Below are 13,949 nucleotides of genomic sequence, written 5' to 3'. Positions count from 1 at the left end.
GTAGCATGTGCCAGAGTGGCTATCCTCTCAGATTATCAAAGAGGCTCATTGGAAATTCACAGCAGGGTCAAACCACAAGCTTTCTCCATCACTTCAGCAGATGTCTCTTTTTTAAGTCCCATTCAAAAAATGTTTTATTAAAGACTATTCTCTTTACATTTATGATTCTGGCACGGAGCAGTCTGGGTTTTCCTCAGAGTGAGCATTATGTCTGCACTGTGTGTAAGGACAAGTGCAGTGAAAGCTAACAGAAACATTAGTCACTTCACTCTGTTTCACTACCCAACTCCATTCTGTTTTTACATTGGTAGTTTGGAGTAAAAATTGCCTCTTTGAGCATGTCCTAAACAAACTAACTGCTCTGAAAGCAAAACTTTTGACTTTTTTCCCACTTAAAATACTATTGTTTCTAAAGAAAGTAGTGAGTTTTAATTCAATTTCGATTTGTTTTCCACTTGGGTCGAAGCAAAATGTTCATATTTTCCGACATAGTGTTTATACTGTGCTGTGGTTAATATGTGCTGGCAGAGAGAGAGAGAGCAGGAGAGAGAGAGAGAGAGAGAGAGAGAGAGAGAGAGAGAGAGAGAGAGAGAGAGAGAGAGAGAGGAATATGACAGCTCCTGCTCCTGCTATGCCAAATGACTGGTGAGGCAGTAGGACTTTGTCATGTGGAACACATTTCTAGGATATTTATTTATATACTGTATTGACACAAACACTCCATTCTAGAGAGGCCCCAAGTAGATAAGCTGTAGCTCTGAGAGAGATGGACACAGTAGCCTCAACCATTCACAGCTCCCTATACTGATGAGCAACACGAAAACATTTCTAGCACTCAGCTTTAAACTGTGAGTACTCACTCAAGCAGCCAAATATAGTTTTTATACAGCCTCCTGTTGAAGAGGAGGGTTGACCAGCATTGTCCTTCTCAAAACAACTCCAGTTCAATCTGCTCCAGTAGCAGGAGACTCAGTTCAGTCCACTTCCACAGTATCAGAGAGGTCTGGGGCGACACAGAGTACATTACCTTAGACGAACACTAACATCATTATCTGCTGAGTCCTCACAATGAGGAATGTTCAGACAAGCTGCTCTCAGCCTCCGTCTCTCGTCTCCTCACCACTCCACACCACGAGGGCCTCTCTTTCTCTGTCCCTCTCTTCTCTCTCTTCCTCCCTCTCTCTTGCTCCCTCTCTCTCTCTTTCTCTCTGAACATAGGTATGAGTAAATTATACATGATGCAATAACGACATTCTAATTTTCTCAGAGAAGGCAAAAGAGAGAGAGAGCTTGTGGTTGAGTCTGCTGAAGCCATTTTCTCATGACGCACATCGAGGGCAAAGCCCTGTAAAAAAAATCAAAGTCGGTGTAAATAATCATGGAAGAAGGAAACAAAAGACCTGGGTTTGTACCAGGGGAAACATTTTGGTTAACTTCATCAAAAAGTCAGCCACAAGAGCCCCCCCCCCCCCCCCTCCTTTTGTCACTTTTATTTATTTTTGGCATTATGCATTCCCAGTTTCCACACGAAAAGTGTAGGGAATCTTGACTTTGGCTCGATACATCCCAGCTTTTTCAAATCATTTTCCAGGACGTTTTTAGTCACATTGCCTATTCCATATGTCAGCAACTGATCAGTACCAGACCTTGCCACTACGTCCAGTTCTATGGGTCTATGTAAATGTTAGCATCTATCCTTAGAAAAAGAGATACTGTAAAAGGCCTGAGAGATTATACCATCCATACTCAGTAAGCTTTTTCCAATATATTATTTAAGAGATGGAGAACGGAGAAAATGCATGCGCTGATGTCTCAGATTTCTGGGGCCTTATTAATATTGCGTATAAACTATTCTTAAATACTACTTACGAATGGAATTTAGACTGTTCGTACACTTAGAAAAAGAGTGATTTATCAAACAATCCTACGAGCGTGATACGCACACCGGGAGGAGATAACCATTGATAAATACCAATCGTGCTTGTGCATGACCTTGGCTATTTGCATTGCGAAACGCTCCTAATTAACCATATATGGTTAAAATCATCCCTTTAAACCTGTGGGAAATATATAACGCCGTACAATTAAAAACAACGGCGCAACCAAAAAAAGCTACGAAAAAAATAACTTTTCAGAGACTTAATAAAGGTGTCTAAATATTTTATTTGGCTCACTCAGTTGTGGCTTGACCAGTAAAAATAAAAACATAGCTACAAAGAGAGGACCAGTAGGAAAATTCAAGTTGCTTTAGCGATGGCAAATATACTTTAAAATAGTAGGCAACTCACTAATAAGCAATCCATCCTCAACAGCTCCCTCCTGTAGCTATGTAGGCCAACATTGCTGTTCTACAGAATGAACGAGTCACGCGTTCCGCCTGGCCACTACATTCAGCAGTATTTTTTGCGCATTACATAACCTATCACCTGCACATTAATAGTGGAAACCTTTTCTGTTCACACAGATTAAGTCGTTTTGGGATGGTGTTTTTATGGAGTTGTGGGTGCCGTCTATTGCTCCGTTCGTATTTGTGAACCTATTGATGGCAAAGAAACCCCTCTTGAAATGGTGTATGGAAATTGTATGTTACAGTTTGTTTTGCTAATGATTGCATCCAAAAACTTGGCTCATCGAGGGATGTGAGATGCCGATCGGTGAACTCCCGCTGAAAAGTGCCCATTGCTAAACATCCGAGGGTTGATAGCACTTTGATGTGCAACGAAATGGCAAGCGTTTGCCTTTTAAAGTAGGCCTTAAATCCTTGCAAAGATCCTATACGATTGGTTTTGGGAAACAATATCTATACTTTCAGCAAAAACAGTCCTACCTGTCTCTAAAAACATGCTCTCTGCAAAATGAATCGTGTGCCAAATCTTCCAACAGAGCAAGATCAGCCATATCTAATTTGATTTCCCATTATCTGAGTCTTTAATAGTATTTCAACAATGGTTTCACTTTCACACGTGCCTCTAATTTAACAAATTACTGTAATTTATATGGATTATTATGTAAAACATGGACTGATGGGGTCAAATGGTATCTGGCCTGTCAAGATACATTTGAAGTCAGAAGTTTACATACACTTTGAGTCATTAAAACTTGTTTTTCAACCACTCCACAAATTTCTTGTTAACAAACTATAGTTTTGGCAAGTCGGTTAGGACATCTTTGCGCATGACACAAGTAATTTTTCCAATATTTGTTTACAGACAGATTATTTCACTTATAATTCACTGTATCACAATTCCAGTGTTCAGAAGTTTACATAAACTAAGTTGACTGTGCCTTTAAACAGCTTGGGAAATTCCAGAAAATGATGTCATGGCTTTAGAAGCTTCTGATAGGCTAACTGACATCATTTGAGTCAATTGGAGGTGTACATGTGGATGTATTTCAAGTGCCTCTTTGCTTGACATCATGGGAAAATCAAAAGAAATCAGCCAAGACCTCAGAAAAGAAATTGTAGACCTCCACAAGTCTGATTCATCATTGGGAGCAATTTCCAAATGCCTGAAGGTACCACGTTCATCTGTACAAAAAACAGTACGCAAGTATGAACACCATGGGACCACACAGCCGTCATACCGCTCAGGAAGGAGGCGCGTTCTGTCTCCTAGAGATGAATGTACTTTGGTGCGAAAAGTGCAAATCATTCAAAGAACAACAGCAAAGGACCCTGTGAAGATGCTGGAGAAAACAGGTACAAAAGTATCTATTTCCACAGTAAAACGAGTCCTATATCAACATAACCCAAAAGGCCGCTCAGCAAGGAAGAAGCCACTGCTCCAAAACCGCCATAAAAAAGCCAGACTACGGTTTGCAACTGCACATGGGGACAAAGATCGTACTATTTGGAGAAATGTCCTCTAGTCTGATGAAACAAAAATAGAACTGTTTGGCCATAATGACCATCGTTATGTTTGGAGGAAAAAGGGGGAGGCTTGCAAGCCAAAGAACACCATCCCAACCGTGAAGCACGGGGGTGGCAGCATCATGTTGTGGGGGTGCTTTGCTGCAGGAGGGACTGGTGCACTTCACAAAATAGATGGCATCATGAAAAAGGACAATTATGTGGATATATTGAAGCAACATCTCAAGACATCTGTCAGGAAGTTAAAGCTTGGTCATAAATGGGTCTTCCAAATGGACAATGACCCCAAGCATACTTCCAAAGTTGAGGCAAAATGGCATAAGGACATCAAAGTCAAGGTATTGGAGTGGCCATCACAAAGTCCTGACCTCAATCCCAAAGAAAATTTGTGGGCAGAACTGAAAAAGCGTGTGTGAGCAAGGAGGCCTACAAACCTGACTCTGTTACACCATCTCTGTCAGGAGGAATGGGCCAAAATTCACCCAACTTATTGTGGGAAGCTTGTAGAAGGCTACCCGAAACATTTGACACAAGTTAAACAATTTCAAGGCAATGCTACCAAATACTAATTGAGTGTATGTAAACTTCTGACCCACTGGGAATGTGATGAAAGAAATAAAAGCTTAAGTAAATCACTCTCTACTATTATTCGGACATTTCACATTCTTATAATAAAGTGGTGATCTAACTGACATAAAACAGGGAATTTTTACTAGGATTAAAAGTCAGGAATTGTGAAAAGCTGAGTTTAAATGTATTTGGCTAAGGTGTATGTAAACTTCCGACTTCAACTGTACTTGCATGAATTCACAATGGAAATAGAATTAAATCAAAAAATTATTTAATTATTACCTACACAATGTAAAAAAAATTCAACATATATTTCTCCCATTCTAGGCTTGGTAAGCAGTTCCCTTAATCCACCACTATGCACCTTGTGTACGCATGGTCATGGCAGTTTTCTAAATTTACATACACTCTCAATCAAAAGTTCCTATTGATAAATCCCACACTTTGTGTGGAAATGATCCTATGCATGGTTTACGCACAGATTTGTGCCTATGCATGATTGATAAATGAGGCCCCAGGACTTTATTTTGCATTTACGTAATTCTTCAGTGACACAGTGACACATGGAGGGGCAAGCTGTTTAATATAGACTGACACGCCACACAGTCTTCCCCATCAAGCTGCTGTGTGGTGAAGTCAAAGCTCTGGTGTTGCCTTGTAAATCAAGGTGCCAAATCATATCTGATCAATTAGTGACCTCGTGTCATTACTCTGCACAGTAAACTTTGTGATCTATCATTTGGTGACAGTTTTGCAATGTATAAAGATGTGGATGGCAGTGGAGAGCCTTAAAAACAAATAGAGCCCCAGTATTGCACAGCATCAGTGGTGCTGAGCGTCATGTCTCAACTAAACTGCTCCCAGCATGCTTTACTCCGGAGCAGAGAGCAGGGAGCAGCACAGACACAATCGTGGAGCATATTTTACATCTCATATCTGATGGAACTGGCAGATATCAGGCTAACTGTCAGCCTCCAGGAACTGGCTAATGTCTAACCTGCGAAAACAGAAAAGCACCGTGCTAACCCCAGCTTCACTGTGGAATACACACAGGCAGATGCAAGAGGACACTAAATCATAAATTATCTTTCGGAACCAAAGAGGCTGAAGATGAAATACGACACGTGTGGTTCTCCATAAAGCATGGTTACCTTACTGTATATGCTCTAATGTTAAAGGGATACTTTGGGATTTAGGCAATGAGGCCCTTTATCTACTTCCCCAGAGTCAGATGAACTTGTGGACACCATTTTAATGTCTCTGTCCAGTATGAAGGAAGTTAGAGGTAGTTTGCTCTAACCACTAGGCTACCTGCATGCAGGAGTCGACCTTTCAAGAGGAAAGGGAATTTCCTATTTTACATTTCCAAGTAAGACTATTCATGCAGCTTACATCATTCCCAGTAAGTTTATCCAGTCGGGTTTTCCAAATTACTAGTGTCACCAATCCTCCTTGTAAATGCTAATATCAATGGACAAAATGCATCCTGAATGTAATACATTGTAATTAGAACAGGGTGACGGGCATACAAAGTTTTCTTCCTGGTACCTCGCTCTCACACCGAGAGCTGCCCATGTTGGTTTCCAGTTTGATATTTCCATAGTGTCCTTTTGTACTAAGTCCTTGGCAGCAGCCAGCCCAAGGGAAGGCCTGATCCAAACACAATGGGGGATCACAAGGAAAGGGTTGTTCTGAGGCCTTTGTGTTCGAGCAGCGTAGAGGCCCACATCGCAGTAATCTCTCTTCCCTCGTTCTCTCACAAGACCCAACCTCAGATCTTCTCCAATTCAGTAAGGACAGAGACCACAATACACTGTCGAACAAACCAACAAGGAACTGTTGACCCCGGCCTCGTTTGGAGAAATATGCAACAAGGTCACTAACTAATAACAAGTCATGTAAATCATGGAACGCAAGAGTGGGATTTCATGGCCTTTCCACAATTAAGGTTATGAATAAATACTGCCAATGAATACAGTGCATATAGAATATGAAATATCACTGGCAATGTCAACAGTTGACATGACAATAACGTACACTAAATCATGTCTATTCTGAGGGCTAAAATAAAACAGGCAGCCACAACGAGAGGCTAGATAAAGAAAACTAAACTCTCCACAAAAGGAGCGTGGACTGGCATTCACATTTGTACAAAATTATAGGTGTATTGAGAGAAGCATGCAGGAGTCGACCGCTTGCACACTCCTAGGGAAAGATGACAACACTCGGCTGCTTCAGTGTACTGTGCTAACTGTGTGCCGAGCAAGGGCTCCCAAAACCACTGCATTTTAATTACAGGCAGCACTGTGGACCTCTTTGATATGGAAATAGAGCCAGCCATCTTCACACATGGACTGCGCAAATCTTCATGTGACTCGTAGAAACAATGAGCTGTACTAATTCCTCCAGCTGACAGTGCTACTGATTACCGTCCCCTACAGAAACAGCCCTGTGTCAAAAACACACGGCCACCAAGGCCCCTCCAATTAATTCTACATATTAATGTGTGATATTTAGAAAGAGAGTATTCAACAGAGACTATTTACCATAGCCGGCACTGTTGCATTTTGAAGTCTAACTTAATTATGCACAACTATGCTTTGGATTAAAATAAATTGTCCAATTATTTTGCAGTCCAAACGTGAAACATATTCAATGGGTGAGTGAATGAAACAGTTCAAATTGTACCCCTTTGGTGTGTTATGAAATGATATTGTTCATGTGAAGCGATACAATTGCTCAAAATGTACATTGGTTTAGCTTTATTTATACCCGTGTAAAATACTAATGCTAATTTTTAAATCATAATGTTCAAACCCAGTTCCCTACCAAACACTTAACAGCTAATGTGATACTAGAGGTCTGGTTGATTCTATAGGGAAATCTCTATCTCTCTCTGGTACTGTACCTTGGTCTTCAACATGTAATGTGATACTAGAGGTCTGGTTGATTCTATAGGGAAATCTCTCTCTATCTCTCTCTCTGGTACTGTACCTTGGTCTTCAACATGTAATGTGATACTAGAGATCTGGTTGATTCTATAGGGAAATCTCTCTCTATCTCTCTCTGGTACTGTACCTTGGTCTTCAACATGTAATGTGATACTAGAGGTCTGGTTGATTCTATAGGGAAATCTCTCTCTCTCTCTCTCTGGTACTGTACCTTGGTCTTCAACATGTAATGTGATACTAGAGATCTGGTTGATTCTATAGGGAAATCTCTCTCTCTCTCTCTCTCTGGTACTGTGCCTTGGTCTTCAACATGTAATGTGATACTAGAGATCTGGTTGATTCTATAGGGAAATCTCTCTCTCTCTCTCTCTCTCTGGTACTGTACCTTGGTCTTCAACATGTAATGTGATACTAGAGATCTGGTTGATTCTATAGGGAAATCTCTCTCTCTCTCTCTCTGGTACTGTACCTTGGTCTTCAACATGTAATGTGATACTAGAGATCTGGTTGATTCTATAGGGAAATCTCTCTCTCTCTCTGGTACTGTACCTTGGTCTTCAACATGTAATGTGATACTAGAGATCTGGTTGATTCTATAGGGAAATCTCTCTCTATCTCTCTCTCTGGTACTGTACCTTGGTCTTCAACATGTAATGTGATACTAGAGATCTGGTTGATTCTATAGGGAAATCTCTCTCTATCTCTCTCTCTGGTACTGTACCTTGGGCTTCAACATGTAATGTGATACTAGAGATCTGGTTGATTCTATAGGGAAATCTCTCTCTCTCTCTCTCTCTGGTACTGTACCTTGGTCTTCAACATGTAATGTGATACTAGAGGTCTGTTTGATTCTATAGGGAAATCTCTCTCTCTCTCTCTCTCTGGTACTGTACCTTGGTCTTCAACATGTAATGTGATACTAGAGATCTGGTTGATTCTATAGGGAAATCTCTCTCTATCTCTCTCTCTGGTACTGTACCTTGGTCTTCAACATGTAATGTGATACTAGAGGTCTGGTTGATTCTATAGGGAAATCTCTCTCTCTCTCTCTGGTACTGTACCTTGGTCTTCAACATGTAATGTGATACTAGAGGTCTGGTTGATTCTATAGGGAAATCTCTCTCTCTCTCTCTCTCTCTCTCTGGTACTGTACCTTGGTCTTCAACATGTAATGTGATACTAGAGGTCTGGTTGATTCTATAGGGAAATCTCTCTCTATCTCTCTCTGGTACTGTGCCTTGGTCTTCAACATGTAATGTGATACTAGAGGTCTGGTTGATTCTATAGGGAAATCTCTCTCTCTCTCTCTCTGGTACTGTATCTTGGTCTTCAACATGTAATGTGATACTAGAGGTCTGGTTGATTCTATAGGGAAATCTCTCTCTATCTCTCTCTGGTACTGTGCCTTGGTCTTCAACATGTAATGTGATACTAGAGGTCTGGTTGATTCTATAGGGAAATCTCTCTCTATCTCTCTCTGGTACTGTACCTTGGTCTTCAACATGTAATGTGATACTAGAGGTCTGGTTGATTCTATAGTGAAATCTCTCTCTCTCTCTCTCTCTGGTACTGTACCTTGGTCTTCAACATGTAATGTGATACTAGAGGTCTGGTTGATTCTATAGGGAAATCTCTCTCTATCTCTCTCTGGTACTGTACCTTGGTCTTCAACATGTAATGTGATACTAGAGGTCTGGTTGATTCTATAGGGAAATCTCTCTCTATCTCTCTCTGGTACTGTACCTTGGTCTTCAACATGTAATGTGATACTAGAGGTCTGGTTGATTCTATAGTGAAATCTCTCTCTATCGCTCTCTGGTACTGTACCTTGGTCTTCAACATGTAATGGGATACAGGTGCTGATGGTTTTCAATTTAAAGAAAAGGATGCACTCAACCTATTTAATTGAATGTAATTGTATGTAGTTCATGTAATCTCACAGCAGAAGTCATCTGGACCCAAGGTTACTAAGAAGAAAACAATGAAAGCCTTTATAAAGAAACAACACATTTAGCTTGGACTGCAGCTAAAACACAAACAACTGCACTGACATGTCCCGATGTGCAGTAGATTCAGAATCCGTATTCTAATCTAAAGCAAGATTGCAATTTGGGAGTGTAGTTAAACCCCAGATAAGTATAGCCTAGCTAATTTTTACTTAAAATTCTGAAAACAATTCTTAAGTCTGATAATAACTACGTATGAGGACTTACGCATCTCACCAAGACCATGTGTCTAATCATTAATCTACAGTATCCATCTTCATGACTTGAAAATCATCTGTGTCTGTACAGTTAGATTGCTAGCCTCTGGATGCCCCCATTGTCTGATACTGATGTCTCACTGGAACCATTGATTTCATCAATATTTCAAGACTCACCCATCACCCATGAGTGGTGAGAATGGTTTGTACTGAGAGGCGTACATTTTCTCTGGGAACAAAACCATTACATTCAGAGATGGAGCCTGGACCCTCTCTAGACTGTCAACGCTGGAAATGAAAAGGTCCTTGAGATGTGTTCACCTCAAGCCAGAAAGGGCATAAAAAGATGTGAGGATTCTTTGAAAGTCATTTTAGGCATGTTTCATTTACATTGCAAGTTTTCACTTAATTTATTAAAACTGCATTCACAGTTTGCATAATGAAAATTAAAATCATTGTGCATTAATGTGCTGTAAAGAGCATCTTTTTTTAATTGTGTCATACAAGAAGATCATAATGGTGCCAGATCTGAAGGTGCCAAAGCCCTTCAATAACACACGTTGAGAACTTGAAGAAGACAAATCAGAGGACTACAAAAGAAAGACTCCTGTAATGAACATGTTGCCATCGGTTTTGATCATTGTTGAAATATTCTGCTGCAAATTAGCTAACACTTATAAAGACAGATGTCACAACATGCGCTGCCACATTTATTATCCCCAGAAATCTTCTCCCTTCTGCTGCCACACGCCCTACCTTTACCAGGCCTGCTGTTGTTTACCTGCTTCTCTCATCTTGTTTATCATTAGGCCTCGGCTGCCACTCCACTCCCCCTCAGACATGGAGAGAAGAGGAGAGGAGAGTGGGACTAGTACCTGAGCCAGCCTCAACTCAACTGCCTCCTGTGCTCTTTCCCTGCCAGCCTGCATCCAAGGAGCAACATCTCTCTCATTAGTCATACTGTAACTGCGGCAACTATTACTATCGCACTGACTGATTCAAAATCTCAATTGGAAAAACAAGAAGTTAAAAAAGGAGAGACTTAAAAAAGTGAAGATTGCATCTGTCATGTATGACCTGATCCAGTAGCCCCCTGACAGACAGACTATCACAAGCCAAGCACAGCAAAGTGTCTGGGGTACAACAAGAAGGAACAGACGTGCCCCGTACACACACACACACACACACACGCAAACGCACACACACACACACGCACACACACACACACACACGCAAACACACTCGTATCAACTCGTATCATTTGTATAATTTTACCTCATTAACCCAGAATCATTTGGCCCAACTTAAATATCCAATATAGCTCAACGTATCAAATTCATAAAGTTGCTGTAAAGTACTCTACATAATGTAGGCTATTTATAAAGGCAAGTTGTAACATCAAATGTTATTGATCTTGGAAAGTTGTTATTTCTCATGCTATTAGAGCAATATCATTTTGAGGGCAAGGAGTTCAGTTTGGCAAGGGAATTAGCTACGGATAAACCAAGGCCATACAATTAAACCAAAAATTAAACTTACTTTACCTCTTGGTTCTAGGATGCAGAACTCTGTCTTAAGCATAATCACTAATGAAACCAGCTGAAGCCTTTACTGCAAGGGCTAAAATAATCCACAGACAGAACAACAGTACACTTTCAATACACTTTTCTTATTCTTATTTTCTTATTTCAGTCTTCATTGTCAATTCATATTTCAAACTACTGAAGCACAGAAACATACCATACATATCCATTGTGTCCTATAATAGTTGTCTCTGAGGCTATTATGGAGTGGCACTGATGTAGCAGTTAACAGATCAGACTCAGTAAAAGCAACCATTGATGCAAAATGCACATACCAAAAACATACAAGAAAGACATATGTCAATGTTTTCAAATCATTATAAAATATTTTCAAATCACCAAACCCATTAGTCATCAATGTCAAATACTGTGTACATAGGCCTACATACATTCAATATTCTGTACATACGGTACATGCATACATCCGTACATCCGTACATGCGCACACACACACACGCGCGTGCACGCACGCACACACACACACACATTCTCACAGACACACATACATACATAGACTACACACATAAATACACACAAACACACACATAGTAAATAGAGTGATGAACTAACACTATGTGATAAGAGTAGTAATGTATTCCACAGTAGGTAAGACACCCCTTTTGAGACAACAGTCCAAGGACCAGCTCACATCATGTAATTGAAAGGGAACCATTCAAAGTTAATTTAATGCCCCAGTTTTAAATTGACGCAGCACTGTAATGCCTGGTCTTCAACCTGCCTCCGTAGAGAGCACATCAACATTCAATTAAACACACATGGTAGGCTACTGACCCTACACTGGCCTTCCCAGCTTCATAAAGCTAATTGCTGTGCATGATATACAAAGCACAAAATAATTGACAAAATATATATTATAACATACTCCTTAAACTAACAATAGCCTGGTATGGAATAAAACAGATCCCCTTCTGCATGTTGTCTTGCTGAGATCTAAAACCACAATATTTCCATAGACTCAATAACTAAAATCAAGCATTGCATTTGCATTGTGCTCACACACATTTTTCCAAATATGATAACTATTGTGGTCAAGTGTGTTTTAAACTCACATTGCAGGTCTAGATTGCGCTGTCAATAATTACAATATTTCTGTACTGTCTAATCAAAAGCAATACGTTTAACCCTCAGGAAAACAATACATTCATAAAACGTAAACGTATGTAACAGTATTAGGCTACTAAATAGGACAACACTTGTTCTAATAATAAAACATTTTTATATTGTTTTGCTTATCATCAGCGGTCGTTAAATGACAGAAAATGAGTTTCCAATTGCAAAGTTCGTCTCGCAATATGCAACTCTATTGATCTGGGATTGAATCTATTAAACAAGGGAGCCACCGTGAAAGAGCGCCGAGCACAGGCTGTGAAGTATGCGGTTTCGGTATGTCAAAATGCACTTCTAAATCTCTGAACTTACTGGCACCATATGCGTCAGGGAGTCGATATCTTTATGCCGGATCCAGTTCGGAAATGTTTTTCTCTCTCGCAAAACCACAAGTCCACGTGCAGATAGTCCTGAAAATCAAACAGTAGGAAATATATGAAATGTTACAATAGGTGAGATTTTAAACCATAAATCTGAATCAAAATGCCAAATACGCAGCAAAATAGTTAATAAAACATTTACATCAACTTTCATCATCGTATTAAAAGTGAAACAAATAATCCAACATCCTGGATAATATAAGCCTAATCAATATAACCTTTGATTTCAATAACAGCTTTGTGTACAAGACAATCAATGCGCAACACACAGAGCAAGAGGTCAAATTCAAATAGTATGTGTAGTGTATGCCTATGTGTAAAAACGTAGGTAGGTTTAAATGATAAAAATCGATTACATCTACCATGTTATTCATATTATATTGTAATGTTCCTTTCATCCATTTTATTGCCGTGTGAAGCGACTGTGGCCTACGTTAATTTTAGAGTATTTAGAGTGCGTAAAAAATAAACAAAGATGGGCAGAAACGGAGAGAAAAGGGACCTGGCAATCGCGGAGTCATTTTTTATTTTCCTGATAAAATACGAGTTGAAACAGCCGTGCAGTGAACCATCAACAGAACTTCTTTGCTCCTCACTAATTTGTTACCGGCAGTGTTAAACTGTCCGTCAGAGGAAAAACTATCTCCTATTGAGCAGCCAGACAGTGCCGAATGTCCCTGTATAGCAATCAGGACAATGTGCTGAATTGGCAGTCTAATTATAAATGTGACTTCCATTGGGCTCCGGTGCCACCTTACCTTATGAGGGAACTTGCACTCTCAACTAACAGCAACTGTTCAAAACAAAATACCATTACGAGACCAACTTCACCCGAACAGAGGAACAAGCCGGACGATTGTTCTTCACCCATGCACCCTCTCACTTAAGACATGATTGTATTATTAGACACCGGGTTATTCTGACGGACTGGACATTATTTGGAAGGCAAAATAGGAGAAAAGTTAAGCTGTCTTCAATGAAGGTTTCAGATTCCGCATCTGGGTGGGCACAGCAATCCTATTGTATTTATTTCAAAGGTTAAGAAAAAAGGAGCACAGGAATATTCCCCGGTAGCAATAGCTGTAGGCTATAGAGTCCATATTTGCAGTGACAGAGAAAACCTCTCCTCTCATACTTTAAAACCTAGGCTATCCATTGTCAGCTTCCTCTGTTTTATATTAAATTGTTATCACTTATTTTGCATAAGTTAGAGCTTTAGTTAGAGCTTTATGTGAGACTGCGAGTGTTTCATTTTGGGAAACA

General features: G+C 40.0%; 1 protein-coding gene across 13 annotated transcripts in view; it reads right to left on the bottom strand.

Moving 5' to 3' along the window:
* sox6 (SRY-box transcription factor 6) overlaps positions 1-13,949 on the bottom strand; it is a 200,594-nt gene that overhangs the window by 184,835 nt on the left and 1,810 nt on the right. For all 13 annotated transcript variants that reach the window (XR_004206768.1, XR_004206765.1, XR_004206766.1 and 10 more), the window contains exon 2: positions 12,619-12,716. The gene's annotated coding sequence lies outside the window, so the exon portion shown is untranslated. The remainder of the gene's footprint in view (positions 1-12,618; positions 12,717-13,949) is intronic.

This window comes from Oncorhynchus kisutch, linkage group LG3 (genome assembly GCF_002021735.2).
Source record: "Oncorhynchus kisutch isolate 150728-3 linkage group LG3, Okis_V2, whole genome shotgun sequence".
Classification (NCBI taxonomy): Eukaryota; Metazoa; Chordata; class Actinopteri; order Salmoniformes; family Salmonidae; genus Oncorhynchus; species Oncorhynchus kisutch.
The sequence above is the reverse complement of the archived record's forward strand: the minus strand, read 5'-3'. Positions and strand labels throughout refer to the sequence as shown.